At 43.8% G+C, this 19,904-nt stretch overlaps 1 long non-coding RNA gene across 1 annotated transcript in view; it reads right to left on the bottom strand.

Annotated features, from left to right (window-relative positions):
- LOC109291288 overlaps nucleotides 1-19,904 on the bottom strand; it is a 358,390-nt gene that overhangs the window by 297,043 nt on the left and 41,443 nt on the right. The window lies entirely within an intron of this gene.

The following is a 19,904-nucleotide window of genomic DNA, read 5'->3' as shown; positions in this document are numbered from 1 at the left end:
CCTGATTCTAATGGAAGCCAACAGGAGTTTTGCTATTGGTGCCCCTAGCATATTAGTAAAGCTTCTAATATATTTGTAACTGTAGAGAAAACTGTTGTTTCATATGTGATGATGTACCTCACCATCTGCAACCCCCTTTTAAAAATTCTAGATCCACCCATGTTAAGAGCCTTACAATTTTTACAGAAAGACCAGGGTTAAAGAGTAAGTGTCCCAGCTGGCTGCATCCATATCTAAGAATTGGCTGCACCTGGTTATTTACTTTAAACTCTTTGGAAAATGCTTAACTACCACAAAGTAGTTTTCACCATGAGGAGGGTGAAAAAATTAGAGCCACCATCCTGCTATACAGGGTTCGGTCTAAAGGAAAATCTCAGCTTCAAACAACCCCAAACTTCAGAGGCTTTGAAATCCAACCCCAGATCCAAATCTGAAAGCCTGGGGCTGAAACTTAGATATTTAATGAGAATCATTTCACAATAGACCCTTCTTGTAAAACAAGCTCCAGATCCTAATCCACATGAACTTTAGCATGTGGGAGATCCAAATACTGCATCCAAACTTTGGAGGAGGCAGATTTCCATCTCACTAGGCACAGTACACTGGCTTAAGCACCATATTCTCTGACATGATTTGCTTTGCAGACCTTGGTTGCATATTTTCCACATGTTCTGCAGACATATGAAGCTATATAATACCAAGTGTTGCACAGTAGTTCTAAGGCTGAAGCAGATGTTGAAAAATGATAGAATTCTGTGAACTTTCTGATGTCATCAAGTGCAGCCATCTCAAAAGACATGTAAAAAAAATCTCCTTTTCTGAGAATCTGTACAGCTAGATAGATACCCCTTTTATTGTATTTTTATAGAGCAATGGGGACACTGAGTGATTCCTTTGGGTAATGAGCGACTGGGTGATTGATCTGCCCATCTCCTTTAGGTATGTAAGGGAAAACTGTAGTCTGATTCACTTTTACTTGGAATTGGAGTAAAGAACTCACTTTCAACCTTAGCCATCTGTAATCTCAAAGGACCTACAGAATGCATTTTCCTTGTTTTCTGTATTGAAACCACATTTTCCATTCACTTCTATGGCTAACACTTGCTAGGTTTTCAATCTGATTACCAGATTTCCACAGCATTTCAAAACCCGTAAACCTTCTGATGACACGAGTCTTCTAGGTAGCTTGGCAAGCAATAATGTTTGAGCTACCTAACTACTAAAAGACCTTGCCAGCACACTTGGACAACAAGAGCCATGAGGTCATCTACAGACATATTTTAGGGAGGCATGAAATCTCCTACCAAGATGAATTACATAGAGGGCCTGATTCTCTTCCCCAGTGAAATCAAAGAAAGCTTTGCCACTGACATCAATAGAAACGGGACTGACCCTGAACGGTATGTCATCACACAGCAGCACATGGCTTCAGTGCGCTTCAGAATTTCCATTATCTACCCCATCCTTCAGAAGTTTATAACTTGGACACAACTATTCACTTGGCAAACATCTCAGCCTGCAAGCAAATTAGGGGATTTGTTTTTAACATTTTTTCCACACACAAAGTCATCTTGGACGTGTCTAAGTTGAGGGCTGCTATATATAGATGTTTACCAGTTTCACAGGATTTCTTGCACTATCCTAACTTTAAAAAATGATTTCATCCCCTTTTAAAGGGAAACTGCAACATAAATTAATGGATCTCCTAAACACTACATCTAATTACACAGTGGCTTAAGTCACTAACAAACGGAACAATGAACAGGCAGCAAGCTACTGCAATAGGGTGTTCACTCCTGCTACTTTAACTCTTACAAATAAAGCTGGTGGAAATTAGTGGGACAGTCTGGCTGCATCACAAATTGCAGGACTGATTCCAGGAAGTGCCTCTCCCATGTACAGATCTGCAGCAAGATTCTTGCAAAGATGTTGCTGCGAGTTAACTGAATGAATCTGGTGAAGTCGTTCAAGGCTATCATCCGTTCTGAACCTCAGCACTTGGGTAAGATTTAAGGCTTGGGTGTCTGTTTTTGTTAGGAAGAGAAATCGATCATGGAGTCATGTACTTCTTTAATGCAATACTATTTATGAATGGTATGCAAAGTCCTGCTTCCCTGAATACAGAAGAATCATGAGATGGATCTGGGAGCAAAGTCTCTTCGCCCATACTCTGTCCAAGAAGCTCAATCTTAGCTACTTTTTTGGGCTACGTGCCCAGTCCTTATTTGGTGGTCTCCTTGGCCCATCTGTTTCTTTGGTGTTTCTCTCTCAGACACGAATGCACACACACGCATGCACACCATACTCAGCTCCATCAAGCAATACTCCAGCCCTTGTATGTGTTAAGTCAAGCTCAGGGTTGCCAACTATCTGTTAAAAAAAAGGCATGTCCATAAAAAACTAACAGTGTTACATATTAGCTTAAAGATGTGTTAAGAGCTCTTAAAACAAGAGTGTCCATACACTAGAGGAGGCTGACAAAAGTTAAGTGCCCACTAAGTGCCTCCGAGATAGTCCTCTTCCAGAGAGGACTACCTGTAGCGCATCTTGGGTAGCTTGTGTTGCAGTTATGGTACACTGCTCCATAGGGCCAAAACCAGTTAGGAAAAGTTCTTTAGCATCCCAGGAGGAACTGCCTCCAGCCATTCCCAGGTAGATGCTCTTTCTTCCTCCAGTGACAGTGGTAAGAATGCCCACCCACTCCCCTCTGCTCCCATTACAGGCACCCCCTCACCCCTGGGGCTCCCCCCATCCCCCTGTCTCTTAGGACTTCCTCCCCTGCCCCACCTCAGCCCTCATGACTAACCCCTCCCTCCATGACTCCCACCTCCCAGCATCTGTGGCTGCTAGCACTGTTCTGGGGGAGCAGGCAGGGGAGGGGAACCCACCTACCTGCTGCCACTGTTGCCAGTGCTCTCCATTGTGGAGGGTAGGTTCCCCTTCCCTGCCCACTCCCCCAGGCCAGTGCTGGCAGCCAAAGGTGAGTGGGGAGCTGCTGGCGGGGAGGTAGTGAAGTGGGATCTAGGGTGAGCAGGGATCAATCCAGGGCAACAGATGCAGTCCACAAGGGTAGGCAGGTGTGATCCAGGCCAGTGGGACCCAGTCTGGGTAGGCAGGTGCTGGCAGGCCTGATGCAAGCTGTCAAGAGCTAGCAGGCTCCTGATCTAGGCCACAGACCCCATCCCTGGGACATACCTTGCCCCAGAAAGCAGGCGAGCTGGGCATGCACAGAGCCACCTTGGCAGCTCTGGCCCATATCCCTGCTCATGAGCTTTCCAAGGGCAGTTCAGTGCAGTGCACATTACAGAGGATGTTAACCCTTAACGTGAGACCAATGACAGTGTAGCAGCCTTGCCTTTTGGAGCTTGGGTTGAGTCCCAGGCTCAAAATCTTGCTGTTTTGATTGGTGGAGCCCATCTACCAATCAGGAGGCAACAAGAGCAGTTGTCACACCCCTTTCCTGAAGGGCGGAGGAAAGGAGTTCCCACCCACCCCAGACCTGATTGAAGACTGCAACACTCAGGTCCAGAAGACTTCAGGGGCGGAGCCCTGGAGAGTATAAAAGGAGCTGCGTGCCCAGCATGAGGGAAAACCTATAGGACAGAAAAAAGAGAAGAGCAGGGCTTAGAAGAGCTGAGGAGAGCTGCTCAGCAGGACGAAGCAGTAGCCCAAAAGTGGCCCAGAAAACTTCCATCAGTGGGGAATGGCAGACAGCTCCAACAGCTAGGCTCTTGGTGTGCAGCATGGCACATGGCGTCCAGACCCTGGGAGCTGCGTGAGGCGGCTTGGGTCTGCAACTTCTGGCGTGTGGCCGGAGATACAGTGCACAGGCCAGTGCATGGAGTAGGACCTTTGGAGCGCTTGGGCGGCTCAGGTCCTCAACCTCCAGAATGAGGCTGGGAGCTCGATGCAGGAGGCGCTTCACAGAGGGTCTGGGAGTGGACCGAGCCTAGTGCTGCACAAGGCAGCCCAGGCCTCCGACCCATAGCAAAAGGTTAAGCCCAGGGAGCCAGATAGTGCTTGGGCTACTGAGCCAGCAGACAGGGCTGAGCCAGAGGCCCCAGAAGCCCTGCATAGAGGAGCCCTGTTCCAGGGGACATAACTCCCCTGAAGCCCAATGCAGGCGAGAGAGCAGCTTGGCACAGAGTACGAGGGCCACCTTCCAGGCCTGAGAGCTGTGAGTTGCAGGGAAAAGAGGATTCCCACAAGGCAGGGGGAGTCCCTCCTGGTTAAATAAGGGCTCCTGAAAGTGGAGGTGCTACTGGGAGGGCCCCCCTAAAGTTACCAGCTTCCTTGTAGGGCTTGGGAAAAGCCTAAGGGCATTGGGGTTCCCCTTGGGATTAAGTTTATCTTTGGGGTTTATCTGTTTCAGATCAGATACTTACCTGTGACTTACCTGTATCTGGAGCACTGGTATAAGGTTTTATGTCATTTACCCAGACGGTATTGTTTATGTTACTTGTTTAGATATCTTATAAATATATATATATTGTACATATGTTTATATTCATGTTCCTTTCCCTTGTGATAAGTTAATGTAAATACATTTGTATATAGTTAAGTCCCCTGACTGTCCTGGCCTGGTTCTATAGGGATGGATGGAAACTGAGCAGTCTGCAGTTCCCCCACAGCACACCTGCCAGCTAACAATCCCCTCCAATTGGAGAAGGGGAGTATATACCCCAGTTAGCCTGGGCTACAACAGCATGTGCTAACTTTAACACCAACTAACATTCCTTACAGTTAGCACATGTTAAATGTAATGTGTAGCTACACCCTAAGGAACCATGGGCTTAACTCAAGATCTATCATTGGAATGTGGCTAGATGAAAGTGTTCATGGAAGATAAATAGAAGGTGGGTTTTACACCTTCAACAAGATTTAAGCCAGGAATAATACCTCAAATATTTTTTAACTGGTTCTCCTTGTATGTAGTATTAAAAAATGCTTGCTTCCAATAAGAGACTCATCTGTACCAGTCTGGAAAGACTCAGAAAATTGCTAAATACTACAGTTTTGCAAGTTGTATATGTAGATGCACCTTACATTAATGCATTGTAGTTACTGCACATTAAGTTTAATACCTGTGATAGCATGCCTTTTTAGTGATGCTAATGTTCAGTAGACTAATTCTACTACACATTAGCAAATTAGCACAGCTTTTGCCATGACACAGTAATGCGCAGTAAAATTAATCTACTGTATATTTAACATCTTGTGTAGACACACCTGTGGTGAAGTATAATTTATGGGGTATAAGTATAATTTATTACTACAGACACCAATTACAGTTATTTACCAACCATGGGTGGTATGACCCCAGAGCTCTTTCCTGCCCAGGGCAGGGGGTCAGATTCAGTGACCGGTCCCTTCCAACCCAAACATCTATGAAACTATAGGGGAAGAGGGAGCAGTGGGATAAAATGGCTACCACTTGAGCCTCACAATTGTGCTGTCAGCTGGGTAGCAGCCTGAAGTCACTACTGCAGTTGCCCTGGGCACACATGCGTGTTGTTACACCTCCGGTTATTTATTAAACAACTTGAAGTGTCAGATCCTGCATGTCTTTACTAATGTAGATAGTCCTTACTCCTCTTTCAAGTGCCATTTACCAATAAAATAATCTGACCTGATACATTTAGGCACATGCTGCCAGTCCTGTATAAAATTAGTGCTCCTCTCAATTATTCCTCTCCATCTTCACAAGATTTCTGTCTCTAGACTTAAAGAGCTCAGTCTGCATAGCTTACAGTTTGTAAGCACCTTCACAGGAGGAAAACAAGGGCTTTTTAATCTAATAGAGCGAACCATAACAAGAATCAGTAGCTAGAAGCTGAAGCCAGACAAATTCAAATTAGAAATGAAGCACCAGCTTCCTAGCAGCGAAAGTGGCCAACCAGTGGACCAAAATACCATGGGAAGTGGTAAATTCTCCAGCTCTTAGAATCAGGCCAAAACTGGATGCCTTTTTGGAGACTATTTCCAACACAAAGTCACTAGGCCTAGATACTAGTTATTTTTACAAGTATAAAAGTATTCAGATTCTATGGCCTGGGAAGTCAGAGATCAGACAGTATTTATTGGTCTTGTTAAGCCAGGGATATCAAACTCATTTGGTCTCACGAGCCAGATGAGTGGTGTGGGGTTGGTCCATTGGCCAAATCTGGCCCACAGACCCCTCCCTCTCCCCAGCAGCTGCTCCAGCCAGTCTACAACCAGAAGCAACCAGAATAGACACCACGTGGACGCAGTCTGGCCGGAGTAGCAACCGAACTGCATGAGGTGATCACCTTGGCCCCAACTGTGCCATATTTGATGCCCACCCTGGCAGCCACGGGAAACATGCCATACAGGTGCCTGCTCTACCCAGTCTGGCATCCATGCTGCACATGGTGCATACAAGTACCACGTGCAGTGTGGGTCCCAGACTGACTGGAGAGGATGCTGTGTGTAGCGCACATCACAGAGCAGGCACAGCGTAGTTTGGCCAGGGTGGCTACCAAGTGCAATGCAAATGCTGCTCTGCACCGCACATGGCACCCATTCCGGTCCTTTGCGATCTGCGCCTCTCACAGCATCATTTCCAGGCTGGCTGGAGCAGCTGCGGGATCAGGTATGCTGGGGGAGAGGAAGGGGGAAGAGAGGGGAATCCACAGGCTATATTCAACCCCTGAACCAGCCCCATGCCATGGGGACATCCCGTGCCCCAGGTGGGTCTAATCAGACCCAGAGGCAGCACCAGGGCCAAAAGGTGGGGCTCTGCAGACCCTATGTTTGAGACCCTATGAATGCACAAACTGTTTTGTGGAGCTCCAGGTATGCCTGATCAATCATGGTATTTCTCTGGCAGAACTAGCTGAAGATATATCTATAGCATGGTAGAAGAGGGCTCCATCTCACTGCTGAGGAAAGAAGCCTCAGCTACCCACTCCTGCTCTGCACACATCAATCTCAAAAGAGGTGGTGAGGTGTCCAGAGGAAATATCCCAGCACCATACTTCTGGTTCCGGCATACCTGAGAGGGGTAGCTCAGGGTGCACTTCATTGCTGTGCGGCACATGTGGACTGGAAGCTTATTCCCGCATGACTGAGAATTCTGCCAACACCATGAAGACACTTTCAAACTTTTAACCAGTGTTCCTGTGAAGAGCACCATTGCTTTCTCCCTGGAGTTTAGATCAGACTCTCAAGTCACCCACCACAGAATTTCATTTAATTTACAGCTAGGATGAACAGGGACAAAATCTTATTAGAGGCCAGGTTCTCCAGTATAAATAGGACTGTGAAAAACAATGCTGTCTGTGAAATACCCACCTTTGGATGAAGGCAGTATAGTCAAACTTTTAAAAATATTTGCCTTGAAATAGAGAACAAACATGGAAAGTATACTGCATGGGGTTACTCCATATTTATGCCAATATCAGAATCTGGCTCAAAGCTGTCCTGCAGTTTTAACTTCCTTCTTTTCCTATAATGTTACTAAATCTTTTGGGCTGATCTAATCCATGTTTGGTTCCTGATAAAACAGTAATATTTATGGAGAAAATTTTTAAAAATCCCTTCAAGCATTTGTGAGTTATGAGAAGGTAGGAAAGTAGCCTTAACAATTGGAAAAGTATAAGCCCACTTTTTGACAACTAGAACAAAATGGGCGAGGTTGGAAGGTTAGCAGCAACTTGATCCTCACGGGGGACTACAGCCTCTGTTCAGTTTAGGTTTTAAGGGTTAGGAATCCAGAAAAAAAAAAATCACTTCCGGGCTTGGTCAGAGGGAGCTGCTAAAACTATCAGTTGAGTCAAAGAAACTCCACCCCTTCTGTGACATCGCTGTATATATCTGTTAAGTCTCACGAAGAATAGCAACTCTTTGAATGTAGCTCAGATCATTTTCATGAGAGACCCTGTCGATAGAATTTAAACTTGAAGCAGACTTCTCCCCAAAGCACACAAAATATATTCCTTGCAATAGCATTATAGACAAGGCAAAAATCCATAGGGAAAGAAATGAAAATGCCTTTAATTTTGGAGGGTCACTGATTTGGGCTGATTTTCTGCAATAACACAGATTCTAAGATGTTACTGCAAAGTTTACTTGCTACGTTTTGCCAGGCTAAATATATTACCACTGCGCTATGTACTGAAGTGCTGCCACTATTAAAATGGTTTAGTGGAGAAGGGTCTCTCGCCAAACAGCAACCAAGGTGGAACCTACACTCTATTCACATAATTGAGGGACTGTTTTATTATTATTTTTTAACTAGACACTGCTAAATGCAAAATAAAATGTGCTAATGCAATATTCAGTCTTGGAATCCATGAAAAATGTGCAATTTAATCTTCTAGCAGCAATTTGCTTTCTTTCCAGTTTTCCTAAATGCATAGCATTGTAAGTAACTGCTTGTTCTGGGCTTTTGAATGTCAAAGGATTTTGTTAGTGCCTTTATTTCTGCATTTCCTGGCTTTCAACAATTGTAATTTTACTACCTAATAATGTACTTAGGTTTTACCACCCTAAGGTTTGCTGGTGCTTTGCCATATGACATTATATTGCACACCCTCGAGGAAAAATGCCATGCCCTTTTATTTAAAAAATCTGTGTCGGTTTATTCCCTTATCTTCTACCATCCTTTTCCCACTCCACCCTTCCCCCAAATGCATTACAGCAAAGTACAAAGACATTTCCTTGTCTACTTTATTTTGGATCCCTTTAATGAAAGCCCCTACATCTTCAAAGTTACAAGGCCCATGTGATTAAATGAGTTAGTTTCTCTGAGGGGTCACAGTTGGAGTGTTAGCATTTAAGAAAAGCTAAAGATCTAAAGGCAGGGAAAATGGACAACAGTTTTTACAAGATATCAGATAAACACATAGTAATACAGAATGAAATTCAGCCCTTGCAAAGCAAAACAGCTCAGTACAATTTGTCTTAACTATAACCAGGTGATTGGAGCCAACCCACCCCTTAAAAACTGAGCCTTGCTTCCTTTGCCTTGTTGGTCTGTTTTCTGTAGCGTGATGTCATTATGTAGAGGCAATTGATACTTTCTTATGTAATGTAACGCAAGTTGGTATAACATATGCAAGACAAAAAATTGAGCAATAGCACTTCTGCTTCCCTGCATTTAGCTACTACTGAGCCCCGCCATTAAATGGAGCTGGTGGAAAATATGAACTTCTGTCCCATGGAAAACCTTAAAATTTTCACCCTAAAAATCAGGGTAAAAAGTTGACATAAGCAGTGGGGTTTTTTCATGAAAGAAAAGGTTCTGAAACATTCAGTACAAAACTATTTTGTTCTCCCATTTTCAATGGAAGTAGAACATTTTGACATTCCTGTGTTGAAATGTTATCTCACTGAGTTGCTGCAAGTCCTCATGGGACCTGCAGTTCAAGTTCTTCATGCTATATTGTCCTCTATAGGCCAGGTTCTCAAACCAGACTGCATCTTCTATGATGTGCCATAGTCACTTGACTCTCACAGAGCACTGTTCAGTTAGAGGAGACCACAGAGTACCATGGGAGATGTAAGCCAGCTAAGAAGCTTGGTCAGTGGAGAGTAATGGGGTCATGAAGCACACAAATTGCTGCTCTTGCAGGGCACTGCAGTAGCTCAGGCAGACACAGATTGACATGAATTTGTTTCAGGTCAGCTTAAAACCTTTCACTTATTATGCTCAACAGACCAAAATGCTCATTTTGAATCAACCTAAAGAGAAATATTTAATTTCAACTTTTCCCAATGGCAAATCAAAATAATTTTATATACCTATGCCAGCAGTTTATGCTTTGAAACTTGAGAAAATCATGATATTATAGAAGGATTCATCGCTTTGGTGCCTGGATACCAAGAAAAAAGAGTTTAGAAAGCAGGTGGTAATTAACAGGATTGCTGGCATCAAACTTTGACTTTTTCAAAATTGGCCATACTATTGCATTCTTTAGGAAAACCGGTAACTATCTTTCTTTTAATGAGACATCTATTGTCTTGGAAGTCAAGGTGTTTTGTAGACTACCTCAGCGCTGGTGGGAAGATATTCTTTTCACAGAGGGGTGAAACACACTTTTCATAGCTTCCAAGGTTTTGGCCTTTGTGCTCTGCTCTATCTCGAGTTGAGGGCCAGGTCTTGCATTTGGTTTTCTGCCTTTGTCTCCTCTTTGATTCTATACAGTTTCTTTACCCCCTCCATAAGGAAGCCAGAATAGATGATTGGCTGCTAAACATGGTTTGGATTGAAAGGCATGTGTACACATTCTGGATAATTTATCCAGTTCAGCCTCCCAGATTCCTCATAAAACTCATGCCAATCAGAATTTGGCACTTGCAATTGCTGCTGAAAGGAGGTGTTTTGTTAGTTTCTCTTCCTATGGATGCTACATATATGCTTAGCTGAGTTTTGACCTTCTCACGTGGAAGGACTGAGTGGGTTGTGTACCATATCTATTTGTACGTTTTGTTTTCATCCTTCATTACCTGCACTGGTGACAGGGGTTGTGCACCATGCAGTGCGGGGGAGGGCGAAGGGGCCCACACCCACCCACAAACCTCACACACATCCCCACACCCACTGCCCTCTCCTGCAGGCAGGAGCTCCCCTTCCCACTCAACAGCTACACCCTAGGGAATTACACAATATTATGCGATCATGTACAGTAGTACATTTCACGTGCACAATTACTTAATACCTATGTACCTATGTAGATGTTGTCTGAGACCATGCATTTCTAGGAATAATGAACTAAATAAACTTCAGTAAAGATGTTCAGTAAAGATGTTCAGAAGGACTACATAAAGACCTAGATTTCACTGTCGTTACCTCCTACACTAAAGAAGAATTTCAGTCAGCTCTGGCCAAGATAAAGCAGCAATATTAACACTAGTGGCTGATCCAAATGAGCATGCTCAGTGTTCCTACCAGACCAGTATATTGGTAACACTAATAAAGCGATGGTGATAGACTTTAAGCAAGAAATGCTAAAGCACATACTAGAGATCATAGTCTAAAACAAATTGCGTTATCAAGGAATAGGCAGTGCTACATACACACATAAGCACCTGCCGGTACCTTTGCTCACCAGTCCTTGTTTCCTCAATGTGCATTTAAATAAGTCTCATTTTTATAGCAGGGAATCCCCAGGAGATTAAATGCAACAATTGTGCATCAATTAACAATTATTTCAACCTATAACTTCATAATCATCATATATACCACTGGTCAAAACTTCATGACCTCTCCAAAATATTCACCCTCTGAGAACCGAGAAGCAAGTGCAACTATAGAAAGTAGAATAGCCAACAGCTATGTTTAGATGGCTGTGATATTTTTAAATTAAAGTTGTTTGAAAATTTTTGTACATCTTTGTTAAAAATAGTCCTATAATTTTACTGAAAAATTCTGTTTATTTACACCAGCCCCAACTACCAATAGTTATGTTTTAATAGTGTTACAAGAATCAGGAGTGTCCATTTAGATTTCTATTTGCAAAGCATCACTTTGGGCATTAAAAAAATAAAATAAGTGGGAATCTCAAACACTACTCCTCTGAATTCATGCCAACCTCCAAAATAATATCATTAAAAAATTGCAGTGAACCAGTCAAATATATCAGTTCAGCAAACAATATCTCTGTCTCCCTTTTGCCTTCTTAATGTTAGTTTAATCTAATCATTGAATACAAATGTTGGTCAAGGCCAGTGGTATTTCTACATAAGAAAAACAAAGTGTGTGGCAGGCGAAATAATGGACATATATAGTGTCAGACAAACATTCAAACTGCAACAGAGAAAATTTAGATTGGAGACTGAGAAGAACTTTCTGGTTATGAGAGTGGTCAGGCATTGGAACAGGCTACCTAGAGGTGTGGATTTCCATCCCTGAACATTTTCAAAAGCAAACACTTGGGCACACACTTGACTAGTACAGTTTAGTTTGGGATGCTCCTGCCTTGAGCAGGGCACTTGGACTAGGTGATCTCTTATGGTCCCTTCCATCCCTACCTTCCTATGATCCTAAGTCTAACCAAACTTCACCAGAAGAAAGTGCTCTACAGGTAACTGCCTAAAAGGCCACCGGAGAGCCACACCAGGATAACAACCAGAACAGAAAAACAAATGACAACAATGACAAGCTTTGTCCTCCAAAAGCTCCAAGATGTTTGGAGGAAACAGAGGAGGAATTAAAAGCAACTAAGCTGTCAAGAAGATGACAGTATTGAAGGGTCTGGATCCTGCAGAGACATTATGCCTGAGAGGAACCGAAGGTGCTCAGCAGAGTCTGGAGGAAGAAAAGGCAGAAAAAGAGTGTCCTAGAAGCAGAAGGGGTGCCTCCCAACATTAAATAAGTTAAATGCAGCAGTCAGGTTCTGTAAAAGGTAGGTTGTCTACTACAAAACACGTCTACAAGTCTTGATTGTTTTTGCCATCATTTCCATTGCTTGTGGCTCTTCTGTGATTTCTCTACATTTACCATGACAGTCATACTAATCAGTGTATAAATCTAGGGACTGTGATCTGCTGCTCCAAGACAAGCATGTATAGGAGGAACAAGCTGCTAATGTTTTATTACACACAGTCATGTCATGATATGGAAAATAACAACAGGAATGCCTGAAGCAAGATTTTTATCCACAAAGATCTGAGATCTCATCATAAAACACTGACTCAAATGAAAACAGCAAGAGTGCAATTTAGTTCCTGATTACCAAAAGGCTAACAAACTATTAAAGCATATGGGCCTGCCTCTCCCTGCACCCCATCCCCCTAAACACTTGCACACTTCTCTAACATAGTTAACCTGTGTAAAGATAATGGGAAGGCTGGGGTTGGGAACTACAAACCTGTTCCTAGTTTGATTTTAGGAGATCCTTCAGTAATATAAATAAGGAAAAACTTCAGAACCTACTAAACATACCTGTTTGAATGAAAAAAATATATTCTGGGAGATCATTACTCAAACAGGTGTTCAGAAAAGAGAACCTGGCTCGTTTCTAGGACAGATTTGGGTTCAGCATGCACCATTGATCAGATCTTTTCTTTTAATAGATATTTTAAAAAGCTTAAGTATTTATCCAGCCCCCCAACACCAGGATATGAGCATCTCACAACAGTGCATAATATTTACAGGCACAACACCCCTGTTAGTTACGTGGGGAGCCAGGAACATTTTAGAGGTGGGGAGCCAGGAACAGAGGGGCTAAGAGACTTGCCCAAGGTCACACAAGATATATGTTGCAGAGTAGAGAAGTAAATCCTGGTCTGCCAGGTATCAGACAGTAATACCCTGCCTACTGGCCTTCCTTAATCTCTATTTTACTTTTCATTGCTCTCTGCAGGCTAAATATCTGTATTTTTCTCAAGGGCCCAAGCCCCCAGGGGAAATAACTTGAGGATGGACGGCTTATCTAGACAATAGCCAAAAGCTATTTGAACTCTCCACCAGCTGTAATGTAAACATCTCTTGTTCTACTCTACACCCAGTCCTCCAGCTTTCTTTCCTTCTCTTTATGAAGACTTGATGGAGGAAGAGATGCTCCATCCCTAAGACCATAGTCAGGCCTGCGGTGTAGTTCCAGCAGGAGGGGTGAGGAGGAGGCCAAGACAGTGGCTGAGCAATATAAAACATGGCAGCAATGGAGAAGAGAGAGACAGAAGCAAATCTGCTGCAATGCAGGATCTTAAACAGGGCCTGTTTTGGTTTTGGAGGCTAGAGGTCCCTGCCCTCATTGTCTGAGTGGAAATCCCACTAACATAAAGGAAGTGCTCTCTTATACCCTCCGTCCCACAGTCTCCAGTTGCCCCAGGGCAAAAGAAGAAATCTTCAGGGCGATTTTCTCCTTTATCAACAGCTTTTGTCCCACCCCTCCAGAGTACAAGTTTCTGCCACTTCCATTGGCACCATGGAACTCCTGTATTTGGGGCCCGAACACAATACCCACAACATTTTCAGCCCTAAATGTGTCTCAGCTTCAACAAGAACTGAGCTTTCTATTGCACTTAATAGGAGCCACAGCTGCTCAGGACTACTAAATAGCAGTGGATGTCCAACTTTAGACACCCAACAAAGCTGCTTTGTATGAGTTTTGATTGACTGAAGCTAATGAACATGCTCCACAGCTGCAGTTTGGTTTCCCAATCACTTGCTTTCCTCTTCAGACCAGGTTCTCTCCCCAAAAGTGACAAAGTCCACCGACAATAAAAACGCAGCCAAGTTTGCCAGTGTAGCTTCATATTTTTGAGTACAGTGGCTTGACATACGGTGAAGCAGGTACAACCTTAGTCATTTCTATATGTAATCCATACATAAGCAAAAAAAAAAAATCACTCTCATTAAAGAAGAGCTTTTTAAAAGAAAAAAAAAGTAGAAGTCTATAGCTGCCCTGAAAAGTGCTCATGCAAAATAAAGGCTAAATTCATAAAGTAATCTGAATTTTGCATCACTTTTCAAAATAGTATCCTGTTACAAGCTAAAACAAACAGTGTGGCTGCAGCCACAGGAACTGCCAGGCAGTGTAGAAGGGCAGATTGGAAAAGATTAAATATTTGTACAAAAAAAAAAAAAAAAGGAAAGGAAAAAAAAAGTCTGCACAAAGGACTGCCTTAGTTCAGAATAAAAAGGAAAAAAAGCACTATCCTCCCTACGTAATAATTAATCTTGGAAGCAGACGGGGAAAAAATCTGTAATACTGACCAAGTCCATCAGATCTTGTCACCAAGTCTAATGTGATAGAGCGCTGCAGGGGTGGGGTGCTGTCGCCAACCCTAGGAGCCTGCACTTTTGAACTGTGCAGTTGAGTCAGGCCATACAGACCCACGGGAAGATGGAAACAGGATGACTAGACCTTTGAAGTTGCCAGGGTGTAATAGCAAAGGGAGATGAGAGACTCTACGCTCACAGTAACCCACTGTCTCTCATCAACAGCACTACATTAATTTGCCGTGTGAGGATCATGCAAAAGAAGCGACTGAGCGGCTCGTCAGGAAAAAACATGGGGGAGGGGGCTGCGGGGGCGGAAAAGGGGAGATTTTAGAAAATTGCTTAAAATTACAGTATTCAGCTTTTGCTGACAGTATATCAAAGCCCAGCTTCTGCCTTTATGATATTTAAATCCTTGCCGCTTCCCCAGAAAAACAGCATCCATACAATAGGAACATTATGTGCTTATGTAGGGAGGGGGAAACGCTGGTGAGATGAGAATCATTTAGGAATTAAGATTTTGATGTGGACTTTGAGAGTCTAATGGCTCCACCACAAAGATGAACAAAGTGCCGGTCTACAGTGACAATGTCCCGAAGAGGCACTTTGAATTCAGCTCATGTTACACAGTTAAAAAAAAAGAAAAAGGAAAGAAAAAGAAAAATTACCCAGCTGTTCCATGGGGCAAAAGCACCAAAGATGCAACAGTATTAAAATTAAACTGGAAGATAAATCATAACTGACAACACTGTATGAGGATTAGAGCTCCTGCCAGAGATTTATGCCTTCTTCTAGTTACAGTACTTTTGTCTCCAGTCTGGGATCTGTAGCCTCTTTATTGCTGGTGCCAAACACACCTTTATGATTGCCATGCTCTTTTGTAAGTCAGCAGCCCTCAAAGGCCAGAAGTGAAACAATAGAGGCCCAAGCACAAACACTCTTTTAGGGCAGACAGGAGGAAGGATACGTATACGTGCTGTGGAGGAAGGCGGGTTCTCACAAATCTGCCAAAAGAATAGTAGCCATGTGGGAAAGAAAGAGCAGGTCACATCAGCTCCTGGAAGAAACCAGGTCCCTGAAAATGGTGCCTGTCATCCCAATGAAACAATGTGCCAAGCCAATCACAGATTCCACGCAAAGCTGTATTCATTACCAAGTACCAGCTGCCAGCAAGAGTAGTGACAGAAATCATAGCAGACTTTAAAGTATGGAAACTCACAGATCCAAGCCCCTTCAACTGGCAAAACTAAAGGAAGGAGGAAGACATAGCTCCTTCTGGCACAATTTCAAAATAAGGCTGGGGCTGCCTACACTTTCTACCCTGAGTTAAACCCAAAGGTATGAACTACATCAGCAAATGTCATTTTCAAAGGACCCTACAGATGTTAATTTAGCCACCCAGCATCTCCTGAAGAAAGTAGTTATTTTTACCCCATTTTCCAGATGGTTAACGCGAGGCATGGAGGGCCCGGTGACTTAGATTCAAGCCATGGGAGGAGTCAGTGACACTCAACAGATGGGCTAAACCCACCGAAGCATAGGTCTTGGGTCATGTACTACATGTGGAGTACTAGCATGTAAACCTAAACTGGCTCTTTATGAAAAGACCTCTTTAGAGATGTGGTGACTGAAACTAGCATTCTGGCCATTTGCCAGACTGACCATTACTGCCTCCTCCAAATTATTCCCGCCTGTACTCTACATTTTTCCCTCCAAACTTTCTTCATATTTCTATGCTTCTCTTTTTCTTTGAGGAAAAACAAGATCACAAGTAAAGCTAGAAGAGAAAAGAATAACACATTTAGTTGTAAAGCCTGACAGGGTATCCTACAGGAAAGTTCCTAAAGTAGAGTTACATCAGGTTTGCATTTGGCCCTGTGATTACAACCATGTAATTGTGCTTTATAGACCACTGTGTTTTACATACACAGCTACGGACTGTAGACACCAGGCAAGACTTTTGCCTTCCTCCGGACCTGTTTATAAGAAGGGATGGGGGGAGCAAGAACTGTCTCCAGAAAACGAGTCAGGCACACATCTGGCCCTTACACTTCTAGCCAGCAAACAACAGGGATGTCTAATGATGATGCATGAGGTGGGACAAGGCAGAAGCCATAACTCCATTCCACCTCCACACACCTGGCCAAGCTGAGCTGGCTCCTAGATAAAAGCACACTGCTGGAAAAAGTCAGTTTCATCAGTGCTGCTCACAAAGATACAGAACTCCATAAGTGATTTTGTCTTGGCCTAACTGGTCCAGGTCTGAAGGGGAAGGGGTGGATAATGTGATGGAGCAAGCTGCCCCTGGGAATAAGAGTCCTGAAGAGGTGGAGGCATTCCAGCACTGCTAAAGATGAAAGCTGGAGAACGAGACGCCAGCCACTAGCTGAACATTTCCTCCCTCTTTCCTTTCAGCAGCCCTTATACATTACTGAAAGCGGAGACCCGGGTACTCCTGCCTTTGGGGAGTATCTTTTTGCCTCAAGAGTTTTCTTTGAAACCAGCAGAAGTCTGCAGTACCTGCTGATAAACTCCAGCTAAAGTCATGGGACGGGACTGCAAATGCTGCTATTTATGCCCGTGCATACAGCATCCCCTGGCGCTAGGAATGCAGCGCTGCTACCAGAGAGAAGAGGTCACGTAACTGCCTGGTGCAAATGTCACTGTCAGCAATTGTTCTAAATGAACCTAATTCACTGTCCTGGTCAGTATGGCTGATTGCGCTGGCCCTTTATTTCCTCTTTAAAAGAAGCAGCAAAAATGGCAAATTATTTTTATTGCTTAAACCAAACACGCATACCAAGAAAGGGAGTGGAGGGAAAAAAACTGCAGAGAGGAAACTGTGAAATGGCGTGGAGTCTAAACAAAGCCTGAAACCTCTGTCCCTTCAAACCGCTTCACATCAATACTCCTCTCTTCCCTGCCGACAGCCATGCTCTCCAAATATTTTCTCCCCCTTTCCAGGAATGCTTCTAAGGTGTTAATGCCTCCTCCTCTAAAGCACAGCTACTGCCTTTGCTCCGCCTAATATTGGAGATAGGAGGAGGGGAGCAGCACAGCCTAGGGGAGTGTGATATTGTGCATTGTTAACAGTTCCAGCTTGCTAGTCTACAGTTAATTGGTTGGCCAAGGGGCTGCAGCACATGAGGTCATTTCAAGGGTAACATGGGGCTCCTGGGGAGGAGGAACAATTCTGGGCTGGGGTGTCCTTAGAAGCTCTGTCCAAGTTCACACTCAAACCTCACGTCACATTCTTGGCACAGGCACATCTAAAACTTCGCCTCCTTGACTGTGGACAATATGAACTTTATACATCAAATTAATTCAGTTTGTGTGGGGTGGATAGGAACGTGCTAAACTAAAATACATTAATGTTGTCAAGTACAGCGGACTCCTCATTGCTTTTGTTTTTCCCTTGCTCTCCGATTCGTTTGAATCTATAACTCATGTTCCCTATGCTGTGGGGTACCTCAGTGATTCTCAACCCTATGATGCCATGAGATCCTGTTAAAGGTCTCGCAGGGCACCACACCATATTAGTGCTGTTAGGTGTGCAAAGACCTACACACAATTCACAAGGTAAACCCAGAGATTTCACGTTGAAATCCATAGGGTCAAAAGCATTCTGCCCTGTTGTAGCCTTTGAGTTCTTTGCAACAGAAGAACTGCTCTATTTTTCGGTAGTCAAAAAAGAAGTGAAAGCTGAGAGCTGGCATTTCCCAGCCGAGTCTAAGAAAGGTGAGAACACTGCTGTATGTAGAGAAGGGCAGATCCTGAAAAAGTCCCTTAACTCCGAGGCCAACAACTTTTTCAAGCTGTGGACTGGAACAACCCAGCTCCAGTCCAATGTGGGCCAGGTAGATTTGGCAAAGCATCAGCAGCGTGGGGAAGTGAGAAATTGGGGCTTTTCCTGCGTTCCTGCCAGAGCTCCCCAGCTGCAGTACGAGTGCAGCTTCTAGCCAGTGGGGAGCTGTGCCAAGCCAGTAGTAGCATGGAAGTGGCTTCCAGCTCCCCAGGCCCGATACAGCTCTCCTCCATCTGGGGCTGCACCCACACCACTCCTCTCCATCCCCAGTGCAGGAGTAGCAGCTCCCCAGGGAACTACTGTTTCTCCCTTTCCCCTCCCCTACCTTGCCTGGCCCTGGCACAGGTACTCTCCTGCTGGAAGCTGCACCGCCTCAGGGAGACAGGGGAGGGCAAAGGGAGGCAGGGAGAAGTGGCAGTGATGGGCAAAGCTTCCAGCTCTTTGGCCCTGGCATAACTCCTCACTGCTCAACCCCAACACGAGCACAGGCAAAACCCTGCACCTCCATGGGCCAAATCCAGTGGTTTCATGGGCCAGATTCAGCCCACAGACCACATGTTGACACCCAGGCAGTAACTGGTTCATGCCCCAGCTTCCTGATGTGACTCCATAGGATCTTGTGTGGCCTGCTTATTGATTACTACTGATAAAACTGCTCCAAAGTCGCTAGCTGAAAACTACTCTAGAAGCAGAGTCTTGTTATTGTGTCTCTTCATTTCATGCATCTTTGCATTTCAGAGTTCTCGCCAGGAAGAGAGCCTGGTGTGCTCAAGTGCTGCAAGGAAGCCTGCTGTCATGGTCTGCCCAGGCCAACCAGCATGCAGGAAGTCTCCCACGAAAGCTTATTTTCACAACTTCCCAACAGATTGGCATATATCAGATGTGCTTATTTAAACCAATCCCAAGCCTTTGGAGAATCTTTTAGTGCTAATATCAATGATCTTCCTTGTGTATTTGAATGGTGTAAGTTTACTTGCAAGGTTTTTGAAAACCATAGAGCAATAAAGATTTGTTTACAGCTGTTATGGAGTAGATGCTGTTATTTGTAATTCAAGCCAAGGAAATAATTCATAACAAATAACATAGTCCAATGTATTCATTTTCCAGGCATTTCATTTACTTTATGGCTTGCATCTCAGAAATCCACATTCCTTTGCTGTAATCACTTATCATTATTAGTCAAATGAATGCAGAGCTTTTGGGAGGCAGTAAGGGATTGGGGGAGAAGGTTTTGAGTTTTTCAGGATTCAGAATTTTTAAAAATTTGAAATAAAAAACAGATATATAGCTGATTAAACACAAGGAAGGATGTTGGACAGTTCAACATTTCACAATTCTATTTCAGACATCAACACTTTACTGAAGTCTCATTTTTTTTTTTTTTTTTCCCCCCGTTAACCATTTTTAATC

This window comes from Gavialis gangeticus, unplaced genomic scaffold, assembly GCF_001723915.1.
Source record: "Gavialis gangeticus isolate Ggan-Ray unplaced genomic scaffold, GavGan_comp1, whole genome shotgun sequence".
Classification (NCBI taxonomy): Eukaryota; Metazoa; Chordata; order Crocodylia; family Gavialidae; genus Gavialis; species Gavialis gangeticus.
Note: the sequence above shows the minus strand (reverse complement) of the source record. Positions and strands in the feature narration are given on the sequence as shown.